General features: G+C 40.3%; 1 protein-coding gene across 1 annotated transcript in view; it reads right to left on the bottom strand.

Annotated features, from left to right (window-relative positions):
- Nucleotides 1-23,784, bottom strand: part of FLT1 (fms related receptor tyrosine kinase 1) — a 186,610-nt gene that overhangs the window by 129,538 nt on the left and 33,288 nt on the right. The gene's annotated exons all lie outside the window — the stretch shown is intronic.

The raw sequence follows: 23,784 nt of genomic DNA, 5'->3' as shown, positions 1-23,784 counted from the left end.
TCCAGAGTCTTTGTGAGTCAAAGGGCAATGGTCAACTGCCTTGGGAGCACAGGTGACAGCAGCAGAGGAGTCAGGTTTGAGAGGGGATTAGCATATGAATGACAGGAGGAAAACTGGAAGGTCTTCTGCACCTTTTCTGGCAGACTAACAATGAAAGAGGATCTGAGTTACCTGGGGAGGGGAGGGGAGCTGGACAAGTGGTGTAGAATACTGCATTGATTTCATATGCATTTAGATGTGTGTTTTTAGTATGTATTATGTATCTTCCAATAGCCTAGTATGTGCTAATGGGTGTGAAAAGGTCGGAAAATGCTTGAAATCATCTTGCTTTTAAAAGACTGGCACTTGGCCAGTTTTTCCAGCTCGAAGGCTGCAAACCACTTGCTCAACTTCCCTGTTATTCCTCTAGGGACCAGAATGATCATTAATACTTTCAGAAACATCCTCATAGTCTCCCAGGCCCCTCTGCTGGGGAATTCATTGATATCCTCAGGCAAAAGTCTCTCCCAGAAGTTCTTGTTATGCACAGCCTTCTGAACCCAGACACAAGGAGGCTTTTCCATTTGGGCTCAGAAGAGTCAACTAGGCTTTAACCTACCTGTGGTAGTTTAGGGAATTCTGCTAGAGGAGGTAACCAGAAGACAGGAGCCAAGATGGCAGAGATCATGTGACAGAAAACCAGCATGGCTTGGATCACACACATGACTCAGTAAGGAGAACTACCTGACCTAAGATGACCTACCGCCTTCACCTGTATGATTCACAAGGACAATATGAACTAGAATATCATGGGTGATAAGGCAGGGTGAAAGAAGACTATCAAAGCCCAAAGGTGCTTGGCCTCTAGCCCTTTTTGTTCCTTCTACCCCACCCCCACCCCAGTTTTCTAAATAAGCTTAGCCAAAGTTCAAGTAAATTATCCTACCACAGTAATGGCTCCTGTACTCAACTGTTCTTATTTCTGGTTGAACCATTCCTAACATGAGTATAATCCTGGAAGTTCCAAAGGGGTCCATGAATTAACAGCCCAAAAGTAATTCTGGATGTTGAATAGAGAATGGATCAAGGGGAAACCAGGGCATTAAATAGACAGTTTGCCAGGAATAAATGGAGGTTAAGAGATCAGAGTTAAATGGCTACTACCACCCTTCCCCTCCATACGCTAAAGTCCTAATACCTAGTCAGAATGTGACTTCATTTGGTTCAGAAAGGAACAATGTTGATGTAATTATTTCAGCTGAGTAGGGTAGACCTCTGATCTAAGTTGACTGAAAAGTAGATGGTTATATGAAGACAGACCGGGGAGAAAGCCATGCAATTTTCAAGGCAGAGCTGAGAGTGATGCTAGAAACCAAGAATGGCTGACAACAACCAGAGAGGAGAAGACACAGGACAGGTTCTCCTACAGTCTCCCAAGGTAGTATGGCTCTGCCTACACCCTGAAATTTACTCCTAGAGTCTAAAACAACGAACGTCTGTAGCCTAAAGTAAAAAAAAAAGTGAGGTACAATACTGCAGTCTCCAGAAGGTGGTCTAGTGTGACATGGACTAGGGTGTGCCGGGCAGAGCCCCTACCCCACAAAGCCTATTTCATCTCTCCAAAGGATTCATCTGTGTCCCATGAGAAGCCTTGCTAAGTTGTTCCCTTCTCTGCTTCAACCCAACTTAGGAGCTTTTATCAACAGCTCCAGCACTCTCCTATCAAAATATTTACAGCCCCAAACACTGAGCTGGAGTTTTAAGATTACTTCTCTGACTGCCATGCTGGGTGTTCAGTTCTCTGAGGAGAGTAAGAAGATCATTTTCCTCTTTAACCTACACTTAATGAAAGGCTATCCAACCCCATGATTTGGTACATGAGAAGACAGAGATGCAAACATGTGCAGTGAGTTGGCTAGATGTGAACAATGCTCTATCTGGAGGCCAGTAGCTCCTGATGTTCCCATCCTATCGGCTGGATCTCAGGCTTACTCTTTACAGTTTTTTTCCAGTGAGACTGATCGTTACATGTTCAATGGGAAAAGTTGTTGTTGTGTCATATTTTTTGGTGTTAGAGGATGCGCACCAAGAGACAGAGCTGTGAGGGCAGGCTTTGAGATAAGTTCACTACAAGGTGGAGAGTCAGAGGAAGACAAATAGATCATGCTGCCTAAGACTATATACTTTGCAGTTTGAGATGACAACAGGTACAGTGCAGAACTTGTATGCCTGAGGACACAGGCTGAAAAGCACTCTATCAATTGAGCTATTGCTCTTTTATAAAATAAATCATAAAAAGTGGACACTTTAACCCTCCCCCCCACCCCTTATTGGTTATAAAGACCTTGCACATAGCATTTGTAAAATTCACTTCAAGGGGCTAGGGTGAGGCTTGCATAAATTAATAAATTTATTAAAGTGGTGCCTGGTGAAATTAGTAGTCATGAGCCCCTAAGAACACACCTAAAACAGACTTCCTAGATACTTTCCACCCCAAGATATCTAATCTCATCTGCGCTATTCCTACCTTTGGGTTCCTGTTTATTAAACAATTTGTCCTGCTTTATATCTTACTGCCTTTCAGCCACTGCTATGATTCCATCCTGACTTCTCTGGGCACGTGACCTCACCAATGTGTCCTCAAGTCTCCAGAGCTCTACCCCACTAGGGAAAGATAGAAACAGTCTGGAGGTAAGGATTCACCTGCCAAAACTCAGGGGTCCAGCGGAGAAACAATTATAGAAGATAGAAGTCAGACCTTCCACCTTCTGCAGCCCATAATACCTTTTGGCCGTACTCCCAGAGGGATAAAGAAGCTTCCAAATGGAGGGAATAGGACATGAAACTTTGGTAGTGGGAACCGTATGGAATTTACCCGTTATCTTACGATCTTGTTAATTATTATTAAATCACTAATAGATTTTTTTAAATAATAAAAAAAAAAAGTGGTGCCTGCCAAAAGTCGGATTATATGTTTGCTAAGTATTCACTTTCTTTTTTTTTAATTTTTTTAAAATTTATTTTCCCTTTTGTTGCCCTTGTTTTTTAATTGTCGTTACTGATGTTGTTGTTAGATAGGACAGAGAGAAATGGAGAGAGGAGGGGAAGACATAGAAGGGGAGAGAAAGACAGACACCTGCAGTTCTGCTTCACCAACTGTGAAGTGACTCCCCTGAAGGTGGGGAGCCGGGGCTCGAACTAGGATCTTTACGAAGGTCCTTGTGCTTTGCGCCACATGTGCTTAACCTGCTGCGCTACTGCCTGACTCCCTTTCATTTTCTTTTATAACAGATTTGAACTTATCAAGAGAGGGGCTAGAACATGTAAAAATAATGATACATGTGATCTTACTGTAAAACTCTATTCATATAGTAGTATTGAAAAATAGCAATGAGTATACTAAAATGGTACTGATTTTCCTTGATAGGTTGGCTGTATAAGTCGATGTTGTTTTCTGGCTTAATTTCTCCCATGTTTTCTGTAGTGATCACAGAAAATAGTGATTACTTTGTAATGAAGTTTTTAGTTATTGAACTTAAGACACATTATGAAGGACCACCATTTTAACTTGAGAAAAACTACAAATTTTGCATTTGCTTTACTTTAGTTTTATCCACTATAATAGCAAAATTAATTAGCAAAATTAGCTAGTCAATATAAAGAAAACTCAATGGTTTAATAGCAGCTGCAGAGAGGAAAACTAATACAGAGACAAAGATTCACATAGAATTCCTCCCCCAAATAAAGTTGCTAAGGTAGACATTCAGACAGGGGCTATTGGAATTTGATCATTCCTTTCCTTCCTCCCATGAGTCTATATTTTTGTCTCTTTGTGAGTCCCAAGGTAAACACAAACACCAGGAAATGGTTGAATTCATGTAACTAAACTGTAAATCTTTCACATTTAATTTACTGTCTCCTTAAGCGACCATTTTCAACAAAGGACATTGACATTAAAAGTTCCTGCAGGAAATAGTAAACATCAGTGTAGTCATTACAAGGCTAATGAATGCCAATCCCAAATGAAAATAGGAGAGGCTAATTTGATGTGCTTTGGAATTTTTTCTTTCCCTTTGTCACTTTGGAATCCCCTAAACGCTTAAATTTTACTACAGCTGTTGGCCTTTAAAAACCAATTTCAGTAGTGGGACCACTGCAATTCTGTTCACAGAAGTCAGAACTGCCAGGTTTGTGCTTGTCCCAATTCAATGAAAAATACTTCATCTGTATAAAAGCTAATGGTGGCATTATAGATTTACTGTGTTTAGAAAGAGCTCATGATTGTTGGTGCATACACACAGTCACAGAGAAATAGTCTCTTGGCTTATTAATAGTATATTTCCTCTGCAATTTACTTCAAGGAAGGGCTAAGAATGAACTTGCCTGACATATTAAACAAACAGTTTTTGTTTTGTAGGACCATAGATACCAAAGAGGTCATGGTTCCATTAATATCGCCAGTAAAACCACTTACTACTCCTGTGGGACACATTTGTCTATGTCACAAAAATTAAAAATTACTTCCAAACCCAGCCAGCACTGCAGAGTGGTTTCCTGAAACCAACTTGGCTGCTTGTTGAAAGAGTAAGGAAGAGCTGCTCAGAAGACTGCCGGTGTACTGACAGTGCAGACATGGTGTCACCAGGGACCCAAGCCAGAGCACTGTGATGCAGAGGTCACGCCAACCGCCCCTGCCCCCAGCAAGAGCTCAAAGCAGTGACAGGAAACTGGCACAGAATATGAGATTTTTCTCATCCAATGGGAGTATCTGGGCTGTCATTCTCAAAGACACAAGAAAAGATCAAACCAGAGACCCTGGCTCAGAATGGTATCACATCTTATTTTTCGTGTGTGTGTGTGTGTGTGTGTGTGTGTGTGTGTGTTCCCCTTTTGAAATCTGTGCTCACTCTAGCACATTAAGGCCCATAGGCAGAGAGGCCTCAGCATGTTATCCTCATTCCACTCCGTGTCCCTCAAGTGTCACCTGGGAATTCTAGAATTCAGAGCATGTGAATGGCCCAAAGAATTTACTGAGCTAGTTCTGCTTTGAAGGAGTCCACGAGCAAACATGCTTCTGAGCACTTGTTTATCCCTATACTTTTTACAGACTTTCCCCTCATTTCCTCTTTCTTTAATTTCATTTTTCTTTCCACTGAGTCTTCATTAGGAGGACCTTCAGTTCTTTTAAAGGGGAATGTAATTTTAATTTATTGAAATTGAGGTTTAAAAAAAGGAAAAAACTAAATGTCCAATTTAGTTGAGAAGGAGAAGGATGCTATCTAGATAAGAGTTTTCATATCACACAGGCCTTTCTGTTGTAGACCATACCTTTTACCCAAGAAGAGTTAGTCAGTTGGTGAAACATTTCATTCAAAATATAAGGGCAAAAAAGAGAAAGAAGAAATGAAATAAAAGAAGTCTTCGCTGACATACACTGCATACCAAAACTTTTCATAACGTAAAACAGAGCTTTGTAACAACCATAAGCTAGCTGAGATAATTCAGTATACAATACAGACATTAAAACAAGAAATGTTGGGAGTCGGGCTGTAGCACAGCGGGTTAAGCGCAGGTGGCGCAAAGCACAAGGACCGGCATAAGGATCCCGGTTCGAGCCCCGGCTCCCCACCTGCAGGGGAGTCGCTTCACAGGTGGTGAAGCAGGTCTGCAGGTGTCTATCTTTCTCTCCCCGTCTTCCCCTCCTCTCTCCATGACGACATCAATAACAACAACAATAATAACTACAACAATAAAACAACAAAGGCAACAAAGGGAATAAATAAATAAAATAAATATTTAAAAAAAACAAGAAATGTTATTAATAGTAAAAGACATTTTATAACAGGGTCAATTCAAGAAGATATAAAAATATGAAATTAACAAAGCATCAAAACACTTAAAGCAAAAATTGATAGAAATTAAGAGAAGTAGGCAACAGATAGTAGTAGACAGAACTAGACAGAAGGGGAGTCGAGTGGTAGCGCAGAGGATTAAGTGCATGTGGTGCAAAGTGCAAGGACTGACACAAGGATGCCGGTTCGAGCCCCTGGCTCCCCACCTGCAGGGGAGTCCGATTCACAAGCGGTGAAGCAGGTCTGCAGGTGTTTATCTATCTCTCTCCTCTTTGTCTTCCCCTCTTCTCTCCATTTCTCTCTGTCCTATCCATCAACAACAACAACAACAAAACAACAAGGGCAACAAAAGGGAATAAATAAATATTTAAAAAATTTTAAAAAAAAGAACTAGACAGAAGATCAAGAAGGAAGTAGACCAAGTAATAACGAATTAGACCTGACAAATATTTATAGGACATTGCCCATCACAACAGAACATACATTCTTTTTAAGTGTGCATGGAACATTTTCCATGGCAGATAGTATGCTAATATAAAACAAACTTTAATAAGTTTATTAAGATAGAAATGAATAGATTTTTTTTCTCTGAATACAGCAATATAAAATGAGAAATTAAGGAGTTGGACAGTAGTGCAGCAGGTTAAGCGCATGTGGCACGAAGCCCAAGGACCAGTGTAAGGATACTGGTTCGAACCCCTGTCTCCCCACTAGCAGGGAAGTCACTTCACAGGCGGTGAAGCAGGTCTGCAGGTGTCTGTCTTTCTCTTCCCCTCCTCTCTCCATTTCTCTGTCCTATCTAACAACGACGATATCAATAACAACAACAACTACAACAACAATAAAAAAACAAGGGAAAATAAATAAATAATTAGTAAAAAAAAAAATTCAAGAACTCACAAATGTGTGGCGATTAAACAACATACTCCCCCCAAAAATAACTAATGAATCAAGAAAGAAATCAGAAGGAGGCTTAGAAATACTTTGAGGTGGAGCTGATTCTGTGGTCCACCTGGTTGAGCACACATTACAGTGCTCAAGGACCCAGGTTCGAGCCTCCAGTCCCCACCTGCAGTGGAAAAGCTTTGTGAGTGGCGAAGCAGTGTTGCAGGTGTCTCTCACTATCTCACATGCCCTCTCAATTTCTGACTGTCTCTATCCAGTAAATAAAAAAATAGATAATAAAAACAATGCTTTGAGACTGATGCAGATATAGACACAGATACTGAGAGGCTTATACGATAAAGGAACAAACTTTAAAGGGAAATTTACAGCTGTGTGGCTATACTGAAAAAGGAGAAAAACCTCAAATCGATAATTAGCATTTTGTCTTAGAACTCCCAGTAAATAACAGAATAAATCTATTGAAAGAAGAAAGGAGGACATAATAGACACTGGAGTAGAAATTAATTAAATAGAGAACAAAAATAAGAGGGGAAAACCTTTGAAGCTAAGATCTAGGTTTTTAAAAAAAAGATAGGCACAATTGAATAACTTTTGGTCATACAAGCCAAGAAAGAGAGCAAATTAATAAAATCCGAAATGAAATATTATTAGCATTAGTAAAATAATGCATTATGAAGAAATATGATTATTACATGCAAATAAATACCAGACAAAATGGTTGCATTTCTAGAAAAACATAAAGTCTTAAAACTAAAACTAATGCAAGAAACAGAAAATCCAAACACACTTCTAGTTAGTAAAGTGATCAAGTTAACGATCAAAACACTGTCCACAGAGAAAAGCATAGGCCCAAATAACTTTTTTTTTTTTTTTTTTTGCCACCAGGGTTATTGCTGGGGCTCGGTGCCTGCATTACAAATTCACTGTTCCTGGAGGCTATTTTTCCCCCGTTTGTTGCCCTTGTTGTTTTATCCTTGTGGTTACTACTGTTGTTGTTATTGGACAGGACAGAGAGGAATGGAGCTAGGAGAGGAAGACAGAGAAGAGCAGAAAGATAGACAACTGCAGACCTGCTTCACCTCTCTAAAGTGATTCCCCTGCAGGTGCGGAGGCAGGGGCTCGAACTGGGATCCTTACGCTGGTCCTTGCACTTTTTTTTTAAATGTTTATTTTTTCCCTTTTGTTGCCCTTGTTGTTTTTATTGTCGTAGTTATTATTGTTGTTGATGTCATCATTGTTGGATAGGACAGAGAGAAATGGAGAGAGGAGGGGAAGACAGAGAGGGGGAGAGAAAGACACCTGCAGACCTGCTTCACCGCTTGAGAAGTGACTCCCCTGCAGGTGGGGATCCTTACGCAGGTGCGCTTGGCACCACCTGCGCTTAACCTGCTGCGCTACCGCCCAACTCCCTGGTCCTTGCACTTTACGCCACATGCGCTTAAGCCGCTACGCTATGGCCTGGCCCCCAACAAGTGAATTTTTATCAAACATTACAACTAATACCAACTTTAAAAAGAAAACAAGACAAAGGGAAAACTACCCAGTGAATTCTGAGGTCAGTTTTAGCCTGATATGAATACCAAAGACATCACAAGAAAACTAAAGATCAGCAAATATATATTTTTTTTCATTCAAGTTCACAGAAACCTCAAAAAATACTATTAAACTGAATACAAATAAAAATACATACACAGAGATGAGTAGGGATTTTCCAGAGGTGCAAGACTGTATTGACATTAAAAAAAAAAAATCAATACAGTAGCCAGATATAGTTTATCTGGTTGAGTGTCCGGCTTGTATTTTGTGGTTCAGTTTTAGGTTCTGTGGTGGCCTGTACACCAAAGTGGCACTCTACCTTATCTTTTTCTGTCTTGTGTGAATCTCTCTCTCTTTCATGTTATATAAATGATTTAAAAAATCAATTTATATAATTCATATATCATCAAAAGAATAAAAATCAAAATTAAAATGTCATTTGGGAAAAAAAGGCATTTGACAGAATCCAAACTCCTTTCATGATTTAAAAAAAAAAAGCACTCAACAGACTTGCAATACAAAGGAACTTGCTTATTTTAATAAAGGGCATCTACAAAAACATCAATTAGCATCATGTTTAATGGTAAGATACTGAATGCTTTACTCCTAAAATTAGGAGTAATGATTAGGAGTAATGCAATTTTTTCCAATCTCAAAACTTGTACTAGATACTCTGGCTAGTGATTAGGCAAGACAAGGAAATAAAAGACTCAAAAGGAAGAAGTAAAATGTTCTCTATTTTGTGATAACAAGTTAATATTTATATAAAAAGTCCTAAGGAATCCACTAAAAAACCATTATCACTAGTAAATGAGTTCAGCAAAACTGCAGTACCTATAATGCAAAAATGAATTATATTTCTATATACTTGCAATGAGCAATCTGAAAATAAAATTAAGACTACAATTCCATATACAACAGCATCAAAAAATAATAAAGTGTGCAAGAATTTATTTATAAAAAAGTGTAAAACATTTACTTTGAAAAACAAAAAAAAAATCATGGGAATGAAATTAAAGTCTAAATAAATGGAAAAATATTTTTTGTCATGGGTTGGAAGACAATATTGGTTGTTTTGTTTGTCTCCAGGGTTATTGCTGGGGCTCAGTGCTGGTACTGTGAATCCACTGCTCCTGGAGGCCATTTTTTCCATTTTATTGGACAGGACAGAAAAATTTGAGAGAGAGAAAGATAGACACCTGCAGACCTGCTTCTCTGCTTGTGAAGCGACGCCCCAGTAGGTGGGGAGCTGGGGGCTTGAACTGGGATCTTTGCATTTTGTATTATGTTCACTTAACCCGGTGTGCCACCACCTAGCCCTGGAAGACAGTATTGTTTCAATGGCAATGTTTCCCAAACTGATTTACAGATTCAGTGCAACCTAATCAGCTGACTTGTCTGCCAAAATCGACAGGCTAGTCTTAAAAATCATATAGAATTTCAAGGACCCTCAAACAACCAAAATAATCTTGAAAAAGAATAATGTTGGATGACTTACAAGTTTGATTTCAAAAGGTACTCTTAAGGTGGGTTTGGTGTGGATACTACTATAGTCTTATAATCTTGTAAATCATTGTTAAAATACTCATAAATTTGCTAAGCTGATGCTAAAACTATAAACAGTGATTAAGATAGTGTTAGTGACATAAGAACAGGTGCAGGTCAATAGAGTAGAACTAAGAATCTAGAAATAACCCCATGAGTGTGTAGTCAATCGATTTTTGACACAGTTACCAAGATCATTCAACAAGGAAAATGGGAATTTTTAACATTGTTAAAATGACAAAATAATGGAAATAGACCTTTATATCACACCATACATAAACATTAACTCAAAATGCTTCAAAAATGTAACTGAAAAACTCTTACAAGAATCTATGTTGGGGGTAGGGGTAGATAGCATAATGGTTATGCAAAGAGACTCTCATGCCTCAGGCTCCAAAGTCCCAAGTTCAGGTCCCCACCACCATCCTAAGCCAGAGCTGAGCGGTGCTCTGGTTAAAACAAAAACAAAAAACATGTTGGTAAACAGTCATGATATCAGATTTGGAATTGAATTTTCAGAAAGTATAAACAACAAAAGAATGAAAACAACGGGGCTTTACCCAATTTTTAAAACTTTTGTGCTTCAAAAAAATATTGACATGGAAGGGAAAGAGCCCACAGAAATGGAGAAAGTATTTGCAAATTCTGCATCTGAGTGCAAACATGTTCTTCACTCATGCCAGCAACAGAGTAATGGAGCCGCTCACCTTCAGTTAGGTAGAAGGTTACTTAGTGTCTGTGTATCACAGCTCACAGACAGCTTGGGATTTAGTATTTCCTGATTATCAAAGTCAATGCCATAAAATGGCAGCTGGAACTTGTCACTACCAACCTTAAAAATAAAGCCACTTTCACCACCAGTGAAGTAGTATGTAGATTTACAAAAAAAAAAAAAAAAAAAAAAAAAAACCACTGTGGCTGTCTGTTGCCAGGTTTTGCTATCTAGACAGATTCATAAATCTTAAATAAATATTTGTTATTAGAGCAAGGTCATTGTTTCAGATTCAAGATGCCATTCTGAAATCAAAATTTAAATATGTACTGTCTGTGTGGTACAAAATAAGAAATGCATTTAAAAAAAAACAAAAACCTCTCAACTACCCACCTTTTTCCAGAAGAGACATGTACTCTTGCCTTAGCTCACTCTGAAGCCCAGCTGACACACTGAGGTGTCTATATTCTGCTCACCAGACGAATGACCTCAAACAGATCTTCATCTCAGTTAGTTAAAGCAGCTTGCAGCTTGAAAGAGAACAAAGGAAAGAAAAAGGGAAAGGTCACAAGGAAGGGAAGGAGAGAGAGAAGAAGAAGAAAGGAAGAGGAGGGAGAATAGAGGGAGAAGGGAGAAGAGCAGTATGGGGTGGGAGCTCTAATTAATCAGAAAGTTTTCTTCTGCTAAACTTTTTGGCCGTGTCCCAAGTACTATTATTCCCAGATCTGTCTCTGAATCATAAAGCTGTGAAAGGACTTTTAGATATCTTAATGCTGCCACTTCTGCTGTAAGAGAAAACTGAAGCCAGAGAGAAAGAGAAGGAGAGCTTCCTACATACAGCAGAATAACAATGGTCAAGTAAAATAAATAAATTCAGGTCTTCTGATCCTAGACCGTTCTCTATCACATCAAAATCCCATCCAGATCCCGCAAATAACACTTACACTTTCCATATCCACCACATACAATCTAATCCATCAACATCCAGTGTGATGTGGAGACTCAGGATAGCACGGAAACCTCCTGAGCAGGCTTGCCAGTGAGAAGCAACAAACTGATAAGTCATGGTCACCACTCAAATCAAGGTTGAGTTACTGGAGACTCTACTTAGCTTTCTGTGCTGAGATGCTAAGGACTTAGAAGAGTTTTCTGTGATAACCGCCTCAGAATCTAAGACAGCCAAATGAGAGACAATTCTGTTTTATGGAAACTGGAGATAAAATTCCACCTGAATTTTATCTACATATGTGTGTACACATATGTTCTTGGCAGCACAATTTGTAATAGCCAAAACCTGGAAGCAACCCAGGTGTCCAACAACAGATGAGTGGCTGAGCAAGTTGTGGTATATATACACAATGGAATACTACTCAGCTGTAAAAAATGGTGACTTCACCGTTTTCAGCCGATCTTGGATGGACCTTGAAAAAATCGTGTTGAGTGAAATAAGTCAGAAACAGAAGGATGAATATGGGATGATCTCACTCTCAGGCCGAAGTTGAAAAACAAGTTTAGAAAAGAAAACACAAGTCGAACCTGAAATGGAATTGGAGTATTACACCAAAGTAAAAGACTCTGAGGTGGGTGGGTGGGTGGGGAGAATACAGGTCCATGAAAAATGATGAATTAAATAGTGGGGGTTGTATTGTTAAATGGGAATCTGGGGAATGTTATGCATGTAAAAAAAAAAAAAGAAGTAGAAACGCAAAGCAGAAATTGACTGAGTTTGGAGTATGGCACCAAAGTAAGAAAGCAGAAGTACACTAGAGTTTGCAGTGAGTACCTCCCTAACACTTCCTCTCCACTATTCCAAGCTTTGGGCCCAGGATTGCTCAACAATTTGTTTGGCTTTGTATGTTAACTCTCTTTTCAGTCACCAGGTTCCAGATGCCATCAGGATGCCGGCCAGACTTCCCTGGATTGAAGACCCCACCAATGTGTCCTGGAGCTCAGCTTCCCCAGAGCCCCACCCTACTAGGGAAAGAGAGAGGCAGACTGGGAGTATGGACCGACCAGTCAACGCCCATGTTCAGCGGGGAAGCAATTACAGAAGCCAGACCTTCCACCTTCTGCAACCCTCAATGACCCTGGGTCCATGCTCCCAGAGGGATAGAGAATAGGAAAGCTATCAGGGGAGGGGGTGGGATATGGAGATTGGGCGGTGGGAAAAAAAAAAAAAAAAAGAAGAGTTAACTAGGAGCAGTGAAATCATACTGGTGCAAAGCCCTGGAGATGATAATAATAATAAATGATAATAATAGAAGGAGAAAAAAAAATTCCACCTGAGAGAGCAGTGGTCTGACAGCTCTGGACAGCAACCTCACTAGAGCTCCCATCAAGATTAGTTCCTCCAGAGTTGCATGTTGTAGAGTCAGGGCTCTGTTGAAGAACTCTCTGGGCCTTAGAATCTCATCCAGAAAATGCTAGGGGCACTTTCCTGTTTTCACACCTGCATGGCTTGTGATGCATTCACTTGAAATGTTCATACCAGGTGCAGCACACTAACACTCTTCTGGGTTCAGATGAGGAAGACAAATGACTGTGTGGAGAGTGACAGGCATAGAGGCAGTTGAGAAAGTGGGGGCCATGGCTAAAATGGACAGCCTCTGCTTGCTACAGTCAGTTGTTGCCAAGTGGGAGTATGACCCAGCAGAGCCAATGTTCCTGGTAAGATAAGTAGGACATTGCTCCTTCAATACTGTATTGAATACTGGCAGCCCAAAGCACTTGTTTGCCAATCCAAATGTGTTAGCTGAATGGTCCACACACTCCCCACTTGCAACTCTGTGCCAAGCCCCTACCTCCCTTTAGTCATTGAAATGACTAAAAGACTGTGCACTGAAAATGCATTGGGTAGAAGCCCTGGGTGAGGCAGAATGTAAGAGAGCTTGGGCTTTGGGCTCAGCTAGAGCTGAGCCCAAAGCTTGACTTGGTGATTTACAAAGCAGGCAACCTTGAACATGTTATTAGATTTCTATAACCTTTCTACAAAGGAAGCTCAATAACAGGACCTATTCTAATTATGTTGTTGTGAGGATGAAATGTCATGAATCTCAACCAGACCTTAACTGACACACACCAGGTGGAAACACCCTGAGACTTCACCTCAAATGCCTGCCCTATGCTTGAATACGTAGATGAGGAACTCACCCTCCACTACAGAATAGCTTTATGTTAGAAAATGTTCCCTTGTGTCAGGCTGAGATATGCCTGTTTTGACCTTTTTTTCTTTGTCATTCTTAGAGTAGCTCAGCCACCTGGGATTATCAAGATGAAACTCATGGGGGCCTCTTGAAAATTGAAGGCATCCTATGTATGCCTCCTACTCCACACCTAGGCTTTCACACAAAGTAATTACCATCAACTGAGAGTCTCCTGAGTATTGGCCACACTGATATGGTGTGTGTGTGTGTGTGTGTGTGTTCGTTCATGTCAATGCCTTACTACAGACAAGGAAAATGATGCACAGAGATGACACTAACCATAGTACCAGTAAAAGTAAGCATTTATACATTCTCCCCCCCCCCAATGTTATCTGTTATTTTTATAAAGGAATTTGTTCAAAGTCAAAGGCCATGATAGTTCTCACAAAGTCTTAGGGACAGTTTAGCTATCCCCCCCTTTTTTTTTGACAAGTTCATGTTTTTCAATTTTTATATTACACAAATGAGTGAAACCATCCAATAACCTTTCAGAGAAATGCAGGTCACTTGTTAACAGATATAAGTTATAGCAATAAAATAAAGAGAGAAAGAGAGATGAATAGAGAAAAAGGAAGAAGGGAGAAAAAAAACTGTTAGCCAAGGTGACTACCAACTAAGTAAATAAAATGCATTCAATGAGAAAATAGTATTTTAATAGAAAATGTTTGTTAAAAGGAGTCTCAGAACAACATGGGGGGGAGGATAAAAACAGATCACCCTTGCTTTTCAGGCATTATCACAGTTAATGTTTTGAAATGTCAGGAACTTAAAGTCTTGTCAACTTAAGGGGATTTCTCCTTAAAAAGTCCCTTGCTCACTTTTCTTAAAATAATACTTAAAGGAGGGCTTTAAAAAATTTTAAAGCCATTAAATCTTGGGGTTTCCCCCCACACATTGTTTGTTGATGGGGGTATGTGAGAGGGTATGGTCCACATTGTCTTTGTATTTTATCAGTATCTTGAGATTTCATAATCCTACCATACTATCAACTCTTCAGCCTTAGGTTGTGCCAAGTGTTTCACTCAGGATTTATACTCATCCTGATCATTTCTGAGTATTTATGTAGTTGTACTCAATTCCTGGTAATACATGATTGGGATGCTGCTAATACTTAGATGGCCCCAGGAACCGACACATCAATGGGGCCTAGACATTATCAGAAAAAAAGCTCCCACTATTTAAAAAAAAAAAAAGTGACCTGCATTTTTGACAACTACCATCAAGTGCTAAGGGTGAAATTCCTGGAATAGACAACAGTAGAAACAAAGCCTAGGACAGGTGCTAAGAAAGGAAGGTGTGACGTTCCAGAGGTCAAGATACTACCAACACAAGTGGTTTCTGTGCCAACCACATACAAGTGTTCCTATAGTCAAAGCCCCTGTCTAATGACCAAAGATGTTTCTAGAAGGAAAATGTAAAATGGCTAAGCTTAAAGATATCATAATGTCTTCCATCAAATATCCATTCTTTCAAGCTGCAGCTGGGAAGAAGAACAGGTAACAGTTAAGCTACTCATCTCTAACCTCTCACCATGTGGTCCTAATCAGCTGTCCCCTATGATGGATAGAATATATAAGCTCCTTCATACTTTAGTCCTAAGGAGGAACACAGAGCCAGTCTGTTGAGATGGGTTTGTTTCCCAAGGGAAAAAGGTCTGTGATTCCAATCAACAATGCTGTCAGTGTGTATTTTAAATCCTAGAAATCTCCTATTTCTCCCCTTTCACAACTTCATTAAAATGAAACAATAAAAGAAATCGAGCAAAGGCTGACCTTGCACAAGATTTCTGATGAAGCTGAATGCAGAGACAGGCCAAAATTCTTTATGGGAGAGATCATTTGAAGTAGAATTCTGGGAGTCGGGCTGTAGCGCAGCGGGTAAAGCGGAGGTGGCGCAAAGCGCAAGGACTGGTGTAAGATTCCCGGTTCAAGCCCCCAGCTCCCCACCTGCAGGGGAGTCATTTCACAAGTGGTGAAGCAGGTCTGCAGGTATCTATCTTTCTCTCCCCCTCTGTCTTCCCCTCTTCTCTCCATTTCTCTGTCCTACCCAACAACAATGACATCAATGGTGACTACAACAATAAAACAGCAAGGGCAACAAAAGGGAATAAATAAATAATAAAACATTAAAAAAAAAGAAGTAGAATTCCGCACATACAGATCACTTCTGAATAACAGCTATCCATTGGAAAAGGCTGAACCTGGGTATCTGCGGTCTTTACAAGTCTTTCATGAGTCATGATCCTAGAAGGTAACCAGGGGACTCTAACATGCTAAGATTCCATCATTTTGCTCTTTGTGTTACCTACAGAATGAATGGCAGGGCCTCACTGGTAGCAGGTGAGCAGGCCACATCTCCAGATATCACTTTCTGGGCCAGACCTAATTGTGGGAAAAAGAAACTCCACTTGAAGGACACCTAGGAACTCAACTGCATCAATGCACACAGGGTGCAGCCAAATCAACTAGATGAGTGAGGTCACTGCCAATGCCCAGTTCATTCAAGACTCTTAAGAGCAAAAATTCACAGTACCTACAGCAGGGGTTCTTCTCATAAACAAATATAAATTGTTTTGGGGAAGACATTAAATCCTATCGAGACTTGTAAAACAGTATTTCCTCAACATAGTTTAAGTCTAGATGTGACCTACCCTGTCCGTAACACTATTAGATTGCTTCCCTACTTAACTATACTAATCTATACGAAACACTGGACACTTGTGAAACACACTTAAATGTATCGTACATATATGGGTGTGTGGTACATCTATGTTTGTGTATTTAATGAAAACTTTTGTGAAAATTTCAGTAAGCAACATTTAGCTTTACTGTTTGCAATGTCCTTGGATATTTTTCTACTCCACTATGGTTTCTGCAGTGCTGATCACAATCCACTATTTTGGTTCCACAGCCTATTAATAGATTAAGATACGTTTTTAAAAGCCCTGTTCAACTTAGCAGATAGTGTTGTCTCCCCATGGTCCATGAGTGAGAACACAGCAGTGAGACAGTGTGTTTATAACTGGTACAACACTGAGCTCTGGGGAATCAAGATTTGTTTCTTTAAGGTCTACTGCTTCAGGGAAAAAAACAATACTCTAAAACCAGTCTAACCTATCATTCCTCCAAATAAAAAGAAAAACATTGAATTGGATTTTTTAAAAAATGTAACCACTATACAATCTGTGTTCTCAAGAGATAAAAACAATCACTAGTTCACAGCTTGAAGTCAGCAGCTGGAATTCCAATGTAATGTAAACAGCCCTGGCCTAGGGACCTGATCTTCGCCCCTATCCTGACCTGAAATTTTATTAACTTGGTGCAGGCTACTGGGCTTGCTTCCTCATGTAGAAAATGGAAGAAATAATAGCAACTTGACTTGTATGAGAAATGATTACATAAAAGACTTTGGAGAATCTAAAGTGCTGGTCAAAGGAGAACACTGAGCATGTCTGTTGGGAAATTGTGCAGATGTGGTTGAACACTGGCAGGGTCCACAAACCACTATATTTCCATGCAAGTATTATTTACAGATCTCCACCTCGTTATCCCCTCAGGGTATTGCTAATTCAGTTAAAACCATCGCAACAGTTGCTAAAGACATTTCCACCTTCCCAACATGCCTTTTGCCTTTCTCCACCCCCTTTCCTAGCCAATCCCGTCCCGACTTGCCACTTCCAGAATTCTCCTATAAAAGTCGCTCCTGTTTGTGCTTCCTCCTCTCTCCCCTCTTCCTCTCTCTTTTCTCTTCCATGACCCGACCCGGAGAAGGGCTGGTGGACACAGTGGGAGGCGGCCATTTTACTAGCTCCATGTTGCCTAAACCGCTGTGCTCTCACCCAATTCTGGATGTCCGCGTGAATAAAGATTTGCGTTCCCGCTCTACCACGAGTTCCTGGTCTCTTCTCTCTCCCCCCGATACGCAACCTGACAATGTCTTAGAACATCTGCACTGCCCGTATTCCTATTTACTCAAGTGCCTACAGTCAGGTAGAACTATCCCTGTACTAGATACACTGGTGTGGAGGCAACATTACCAGTATCTTTCAGGGTGTCTGGTTTGCTAGAACTGCTACTACGCGAGCATCTGATGATGACTTCTCTTCCTCCTTTGTACCTCAAAATTAGTTGTTATGCAAATACTAGTTCTATTACATATAAGAAACAATGCAGGGGAAAAAATCTGTTATGAAAGAAAATGCTTCAACCCAGGTGCTTAACCCATGGATTTAGAGAAAAGCAATAAATTCAAGAGGAACAGAAGAAACAAATTTTTTCACTAGGAAGAACTAGAAGAGCCGTGAAATATTCACTTTTTGGTTTTGTTTGCTTTTATTTTCCTTCCCTTGTTGACTTTTCTAGAGAAGGTTGTATATGTAAATAGTGCTGGAAGGGCGTGATAAGGCTGCCACCACAGTGAGGGGAGCTCTCAAGGTCTTCCTGACCACACTAGGGATGCTGACATGGTGTTTTTTTTATCTTTTCTTCTTCCTTTAATATTTATTTCTTTTGGATAGAGACAGAGACACAATGAGAAAGAAAGGGGAAACAAGAGAGAGAGATGGAGAGAGAAAGAGAATTGCTTCACTGCTCTAGCAGCTTCCCCAGGACAGGACTGGGGAGAGTTGAACCTGGTTCCTTTCGTACTATAATGTTACTTACTAAATGTGGCACTACCTGAGCCTGACAAGTTGTGAAATACTTCAGAGAGACCACTACTAATGTTTGAAGAGTTTTCTTTTTCTTTTTTTAAAATATTTATTTTATTTATTCCCTTTTGTTGCCCTTGTTGTTTTATTGTTGTAGTTATTATTGTTGTTGTCGTTGTTGGATAGGACAGAGAGAAATGGAGAGAGGAGGGGAAGACAAAGAGGAGGAGAGAAAGATAGACACCTGCAGACCTGCTTCACCGCCTGTGAAGCGACTCCCCTGCAGGTGGGGAGCCGGGGGCTCGAACCGGGATCCTTACGCCGGTCCCTGCGCTTTGCCCCACGTGCGCTTAACCCACTGCGCCACCGCCCGACTCCCTGAAGAGTTTTCTTACTTTGCCATTATAACTCATACATCACAGTGGTAGATTCCATGGCATCCTGTATCTTTTAGGAAAGGCTGGCGATGAGTATGCCAGTGGTTCAGAAAAGGACAAGCATTTCTTTTTCTCTTCAGGTATTAATGCCACCCAAGCAGTCCTAACATTCTCATTCCTCTTAGAAAGCATTAGGGGGGCAGGTAGTAGAGTACCTGGTTGAGCACACGTATAACCATGAACAAGGACCTGGGTTCAAGCCCTCAGTACCTACCTGCAGAGGGAAAACTCTGAGAGTGGTGAAGCAATGCTGCTGGTATCTCTCTTTTATTCTCCTTTTTTAAAAATTTTTTTAAAAAAATATTTACTCTGTTTTGTTGTCCTTGATTTATTGTTATAGTTATCATTGATGTCATCATTGTTGGATAGGACAGAGAGAAATGGAGAGGAGTGGATGACAGAGGGGGAGAGAAAGACACCTGCAGACCTGCTTCACCGACTGTGAAGCGAGCCCCCTGCAGGTGGGGAGCCAGGGGCTTGAACCGGGATCCTTATGCCAGTCCTTGCACTTTGCGCCACCTACACTTAACCCACTTAACTCGAGTCCCTTGTTCTCCCTTTCTTATCTCCCCTTTCCCTCTCAATTTCTCACTCTATCCAATAAAAGAAACTATTTAAAAAAGCATACGGGAGCTAAGTGTTTCACGGTTTAGCTTTTCATTATAAGCTATATTACTGGAGATTTCATTCATTGTCACAGGTAATTCTTAAAGATATGCATTTATAGTATTAGTCAGCCATTCTCATTTAAACCCATTTCAAGATGGAGCAAAAGGTGCATTAGGAAAGAATGGTAAGCATGACCTCACATCCCTGTCATTCAGAGAGACAAAGCCCTACTTTGTTTTGGGACCCGGAATAACTTGACTATAGTCTCCCCAGCAGTGTGTCTCTTCGGCTCCTCCCTCTCACTGATTCAGTGGCACCTAGGCACTCACCACAGCCACTGAGCTCCAATGTCAATGCTTCACTCTATAGCTACTACAGAGCTACCAGCTCCCCACCTCCAAGCACACAGCAGCCAGCTTCTCTGCCTCACTCCTCCCATCTCCCTCTATAGAGAATCTGAGGGGACTCAGGTCAGCTTCCCCTGGGAAGCTTCTCCCATGAACCTTTATGTCTCTCATTAGTTTATTTTACCCAGAATGCTGTTCAACTCAGGCTTATTATAGTTTGAACCTGGGAGCTCAAAGCCTCAGGCATGAAAGTTGTTTATATAACCATTACACTGTCTCCCCTGCCCAGGTCCTTCACTTGTAAAATGAAGAGAATGGCTAGAGTTTTTGTGAGAATGAAATGGCACAATGTAAATAAAATCACATATTTAAGTGAAAATAATTTACCAATATAAGTTATTATATTGTGGGAAATTCTGATTTCACCAACTCGGTCATTAAATAAAATAGTAGAGATCTGGTGGACTGACACACACTATAATGATGTGGTAGCCCTAACTTTTTTTCTTTTTATTGTCCACAGCATGTCTGATGTACCCAAATAAGGGCATAGGTGGAAGTGTGTCTGTTACAGAGCAGACAATCAACGTTAACTAGTGGCTTGTTTACAATGAACATGCCAGATTTCATGTCACATAGAACCACAGAGTTCTGATTATTTTTCTAAGAAGCTTATCAGACTACAGACCAATTGTCTTTTCAAAAGATTAAGTCTCACAGAGCTTTTCATTTTTATGAGAAACCAAAACAAAATGTCAACACATCTGTAGATAGTAGGGAAGCAGACTGTCCAGGCAGAATAATATACTCTAAAATAAATAGTCTACAATAATAAAAAAAATAACTGATGACTAGCTAATAACTAGTGAGTAGTTACAGATGTGTAGCAGCAGCTGGTTAGGGTTTTATTAATGCCGGAAACAAGCCTGAATTATCAGGCACAAGTTCTAAGTTCCGTGCCCCTGAACGAAATTAGACCTTAACAGGTAGCCAATAAGAATGGAAGCATAAGATGGGGGAGATAGTATAGTGGTTATGTAAACAAACAGGCTCCAAAGTCCCAGGTTCAATCCTCCCTACCACCATAAACCAAGAACTGAGGAGAGCCCTGGTTAAAAAGATAATAATAAAATAAAATAAAAAGAATGGAAGGTTAAGACCAAATAGTCTCCAACAAATAATTACATAATGAAAATACAAAATCTATAACATGTTAGGATGTTTGAAAAAGTTATAGTTGCTTTATAAATTATATCACACCTACACTGCAGTAAAGTATGCTTATGAGACTAATATCACTCCTCCAAAAAAGACAGCAAACTGGCGTATTATTCAGCACAATACAGTTACAGGTACATAACAAATGCCACCTAAATATTGTTGACTAAATTAACAAACTAGTCCAGTTGGTCCTTTGTAATTACCACTATGGATTCAAATACCTTTGAGCATTACTACTACTAAAAACAATGACTCATCTCATTGCAATGATCTTTTTCCAGTTAATAGTAGTCTTATGTATTCCATGACAATATCCTGTGAAACACAGTGACTGCAATTCAAGATCCTTCTTCTCTAAGAACACAGCCTTTGAAATGAACAGTTTCCTAACAGCCAACCAAACTGTGCAAGGAAGGACTCTGAGATTCTGGGACTTGTAACTCTACACTAGTGTTTGTGCACTGTTACCAGAAAGCACACACGGTATGTGTCACAATAATTAAGACTTCCCCTCCTAATCCTTTAGCAGACCTGGATCATCAACCACGACACTTTCACATCTACTTCACCTAGAATATCAACATACAACTCCACACAACCCCAGAACTCACACTGAATATTCACTTAAAGCACAATGCAGAATTCTTACCCAGTGCCAGGCAGTGTAAGCGGAAACATATTGCAGACAAAAGAAACTAAATGGGCAGAGATCTGGCTTTCAGGGAGTGGGGGAGATAGCTAGTAGTTATGCAAAAGACTTTCATGCTTGAGGCTCTGAGATCCCAGGCTCAATGCCCAGCACAAACATAACCCAGACCTGAGTAGTGCTCTTGGAAAAAATTTTTTTTCTTTTTTTTTTTTTTAAGATAATAAGAGTTTGTTTATTAAAACAGTAGGTTTTGATGCCTTGCCACACAAAATTTTTCTTTTTAGTTTAAGCCTGAAAAGCCTGATAATTTGCCAGCAGATCTGCTATCACAAGCTAGTTTCTCTGATTTAAGAAAGGAACGGAGAGTTCTAACTCATTACTGACAAGTTACATAGGCCGACAAGGTCTGTTGATTAGTGTAGCAGCTGAAGGTGAAAATAGGTGGACATGACTTTTTAAAATACAAGAAAATAGCTTCTCTTTCCCTCATATAAGTGTTTGAAGGGAATTTTAGTGTGAACAACTTTTTCTTCACTCTCCCAGTGATAAGCATCAGAAAGAACATGTTAACATGTTATATCGAACAAGAAGAGAGCAGGGGCCTTTTCTCCCTACTGCTATCAAACTGTCTGTTTTCTCCATCAGCAGCAAAAGGACCTCTCTAAAGATCCCTTCCCTGAATTCTAAATCTGCTCCTAAAGCCTGTCTCATCTATCTTTCCTCCTACAAGAAGTGAGCTGAGCTCTCCAAGCAAAGAGCTATGGCCAACTTCTGATTTATCATCATCATTGATTCTGCAGATTCAGGAACTGACACATGTATAATTCTACCACTAAACGCCATTTTTTCATTCAGATGGGGGGGTAGATAGCATAATATTTATGCAAAGAGACTCTCATGCTTGAGGCTCTGAATTCCCAGGTTCAATTCCCTGCACCACCAGAACTGGTTAGTCCTCTGGTGAGAGAGAGAGAGAGAGAGAGAGAGAGAGAAACACCAGAGCTTCCACTGGTGGACCTGGACCCACTCACATGGCAGTGCACACTCCCTATGTTGTATCTATCTCTCTGGTCCCTTCTTTTATTTTCCAGTAGGACATTGTTGCTTATTTCAATAATTTACCCTTTGGGGGAGAGAAAAACATGAGAACAGGAGTTTGGAAGAGCAGTGGCATAAAAGTAAAAATCAGGCTGGTAATAGTTAAGAGATGTTACTGCCAATCTCATACAACTATTCCACAGCCTCTTAAACTAATGCTGAGTCTGGATAATGACACAGTATGTTCACTGCCTAGCTGACTTATTTCGAGATTTGAAAGAAAAAGACTGCCCTGCTGGAACATAATTCTGTTGTACTGCCTGAATTTCAAATGCCCAGTTCTAATGCATATTTTGCTGCCAGAAGCCATTTCTCTGCTTGATAGAAGCTAAGCCTTGAAACAACAGAAGCCTTCGAGATAAGTTTCTAATTCCCATAGGAAGGATGTTTGCCAGAAACTAAGTGACATACCATATAGTTATAGTGACATACCATATAGTTATAGTTTAACAGAAATAGTTGCAAGGGACCCTCCGCCGCGATCTCTGCCTCCCCCTTCCCCCTATGCTCCCCCTTCCCCAAAGCCTTAAAATGCCTGTGAACACAATAAAATTTTGCAGCTTGATCAGAGTCCTGTCTTGCTGTCATTTCTTGTGTCTCCTGTCCCTTTCATTCCAGGTTTTGTGGGTTCCTAGCCCCTGTTCACCGCCCCGCTGGCCGGGGCATTTTGCTAGTGGGTTGTTCACTTGTTAACTTGATTTTCTTTTTTTGTAACACTTTCTTTTTTAAAAAATATTTATCTATTTATTAATTCCCTCTTGTTGCCCTTGTTGTAGTTATTATCGTTGTTATTGGTGTCATCATTGTTGGATAGGACAGAGAGAAATGGAGAGAGGAGGGCAAGACAGAGAGGAGGAGAGAAAGAGAGACACCTGCAGACTTGCTTCACCGCCTGTGAAGCGACTCCCCTGCAAGTAGGGAGCCAGGGGCTTGAACCAGGATCCTTACGCCGGTCCTTGCACTTTGCGCCACCTGCGCTTAACGCGCTGCGCTACTGCCCTGTGCTACCGCCCGACTCCCATTAACTTGATTTTCTACCTGA

This window comes from Erinaceus europaeus, chromosome 5 (genome assembly GCF_950295315.1).
Source record: "Erinaceus europaeus chromosome 5, mEriEur2.1, whole genome shotgun sequence".
Classification (NCBI taxonomy): domain Eukaryota; kingdom Metazoa; phylum Chordata; class Mammalia; order Eulipotyphla; family Erinaceidae; genus Erinaceus; species Erinaceus europaeus.
The sequence above is the reverse complement of the archived record's forward strand: the minus strand, read 5'-3'. Positions and strand labels throughout refer to the sequence as shown.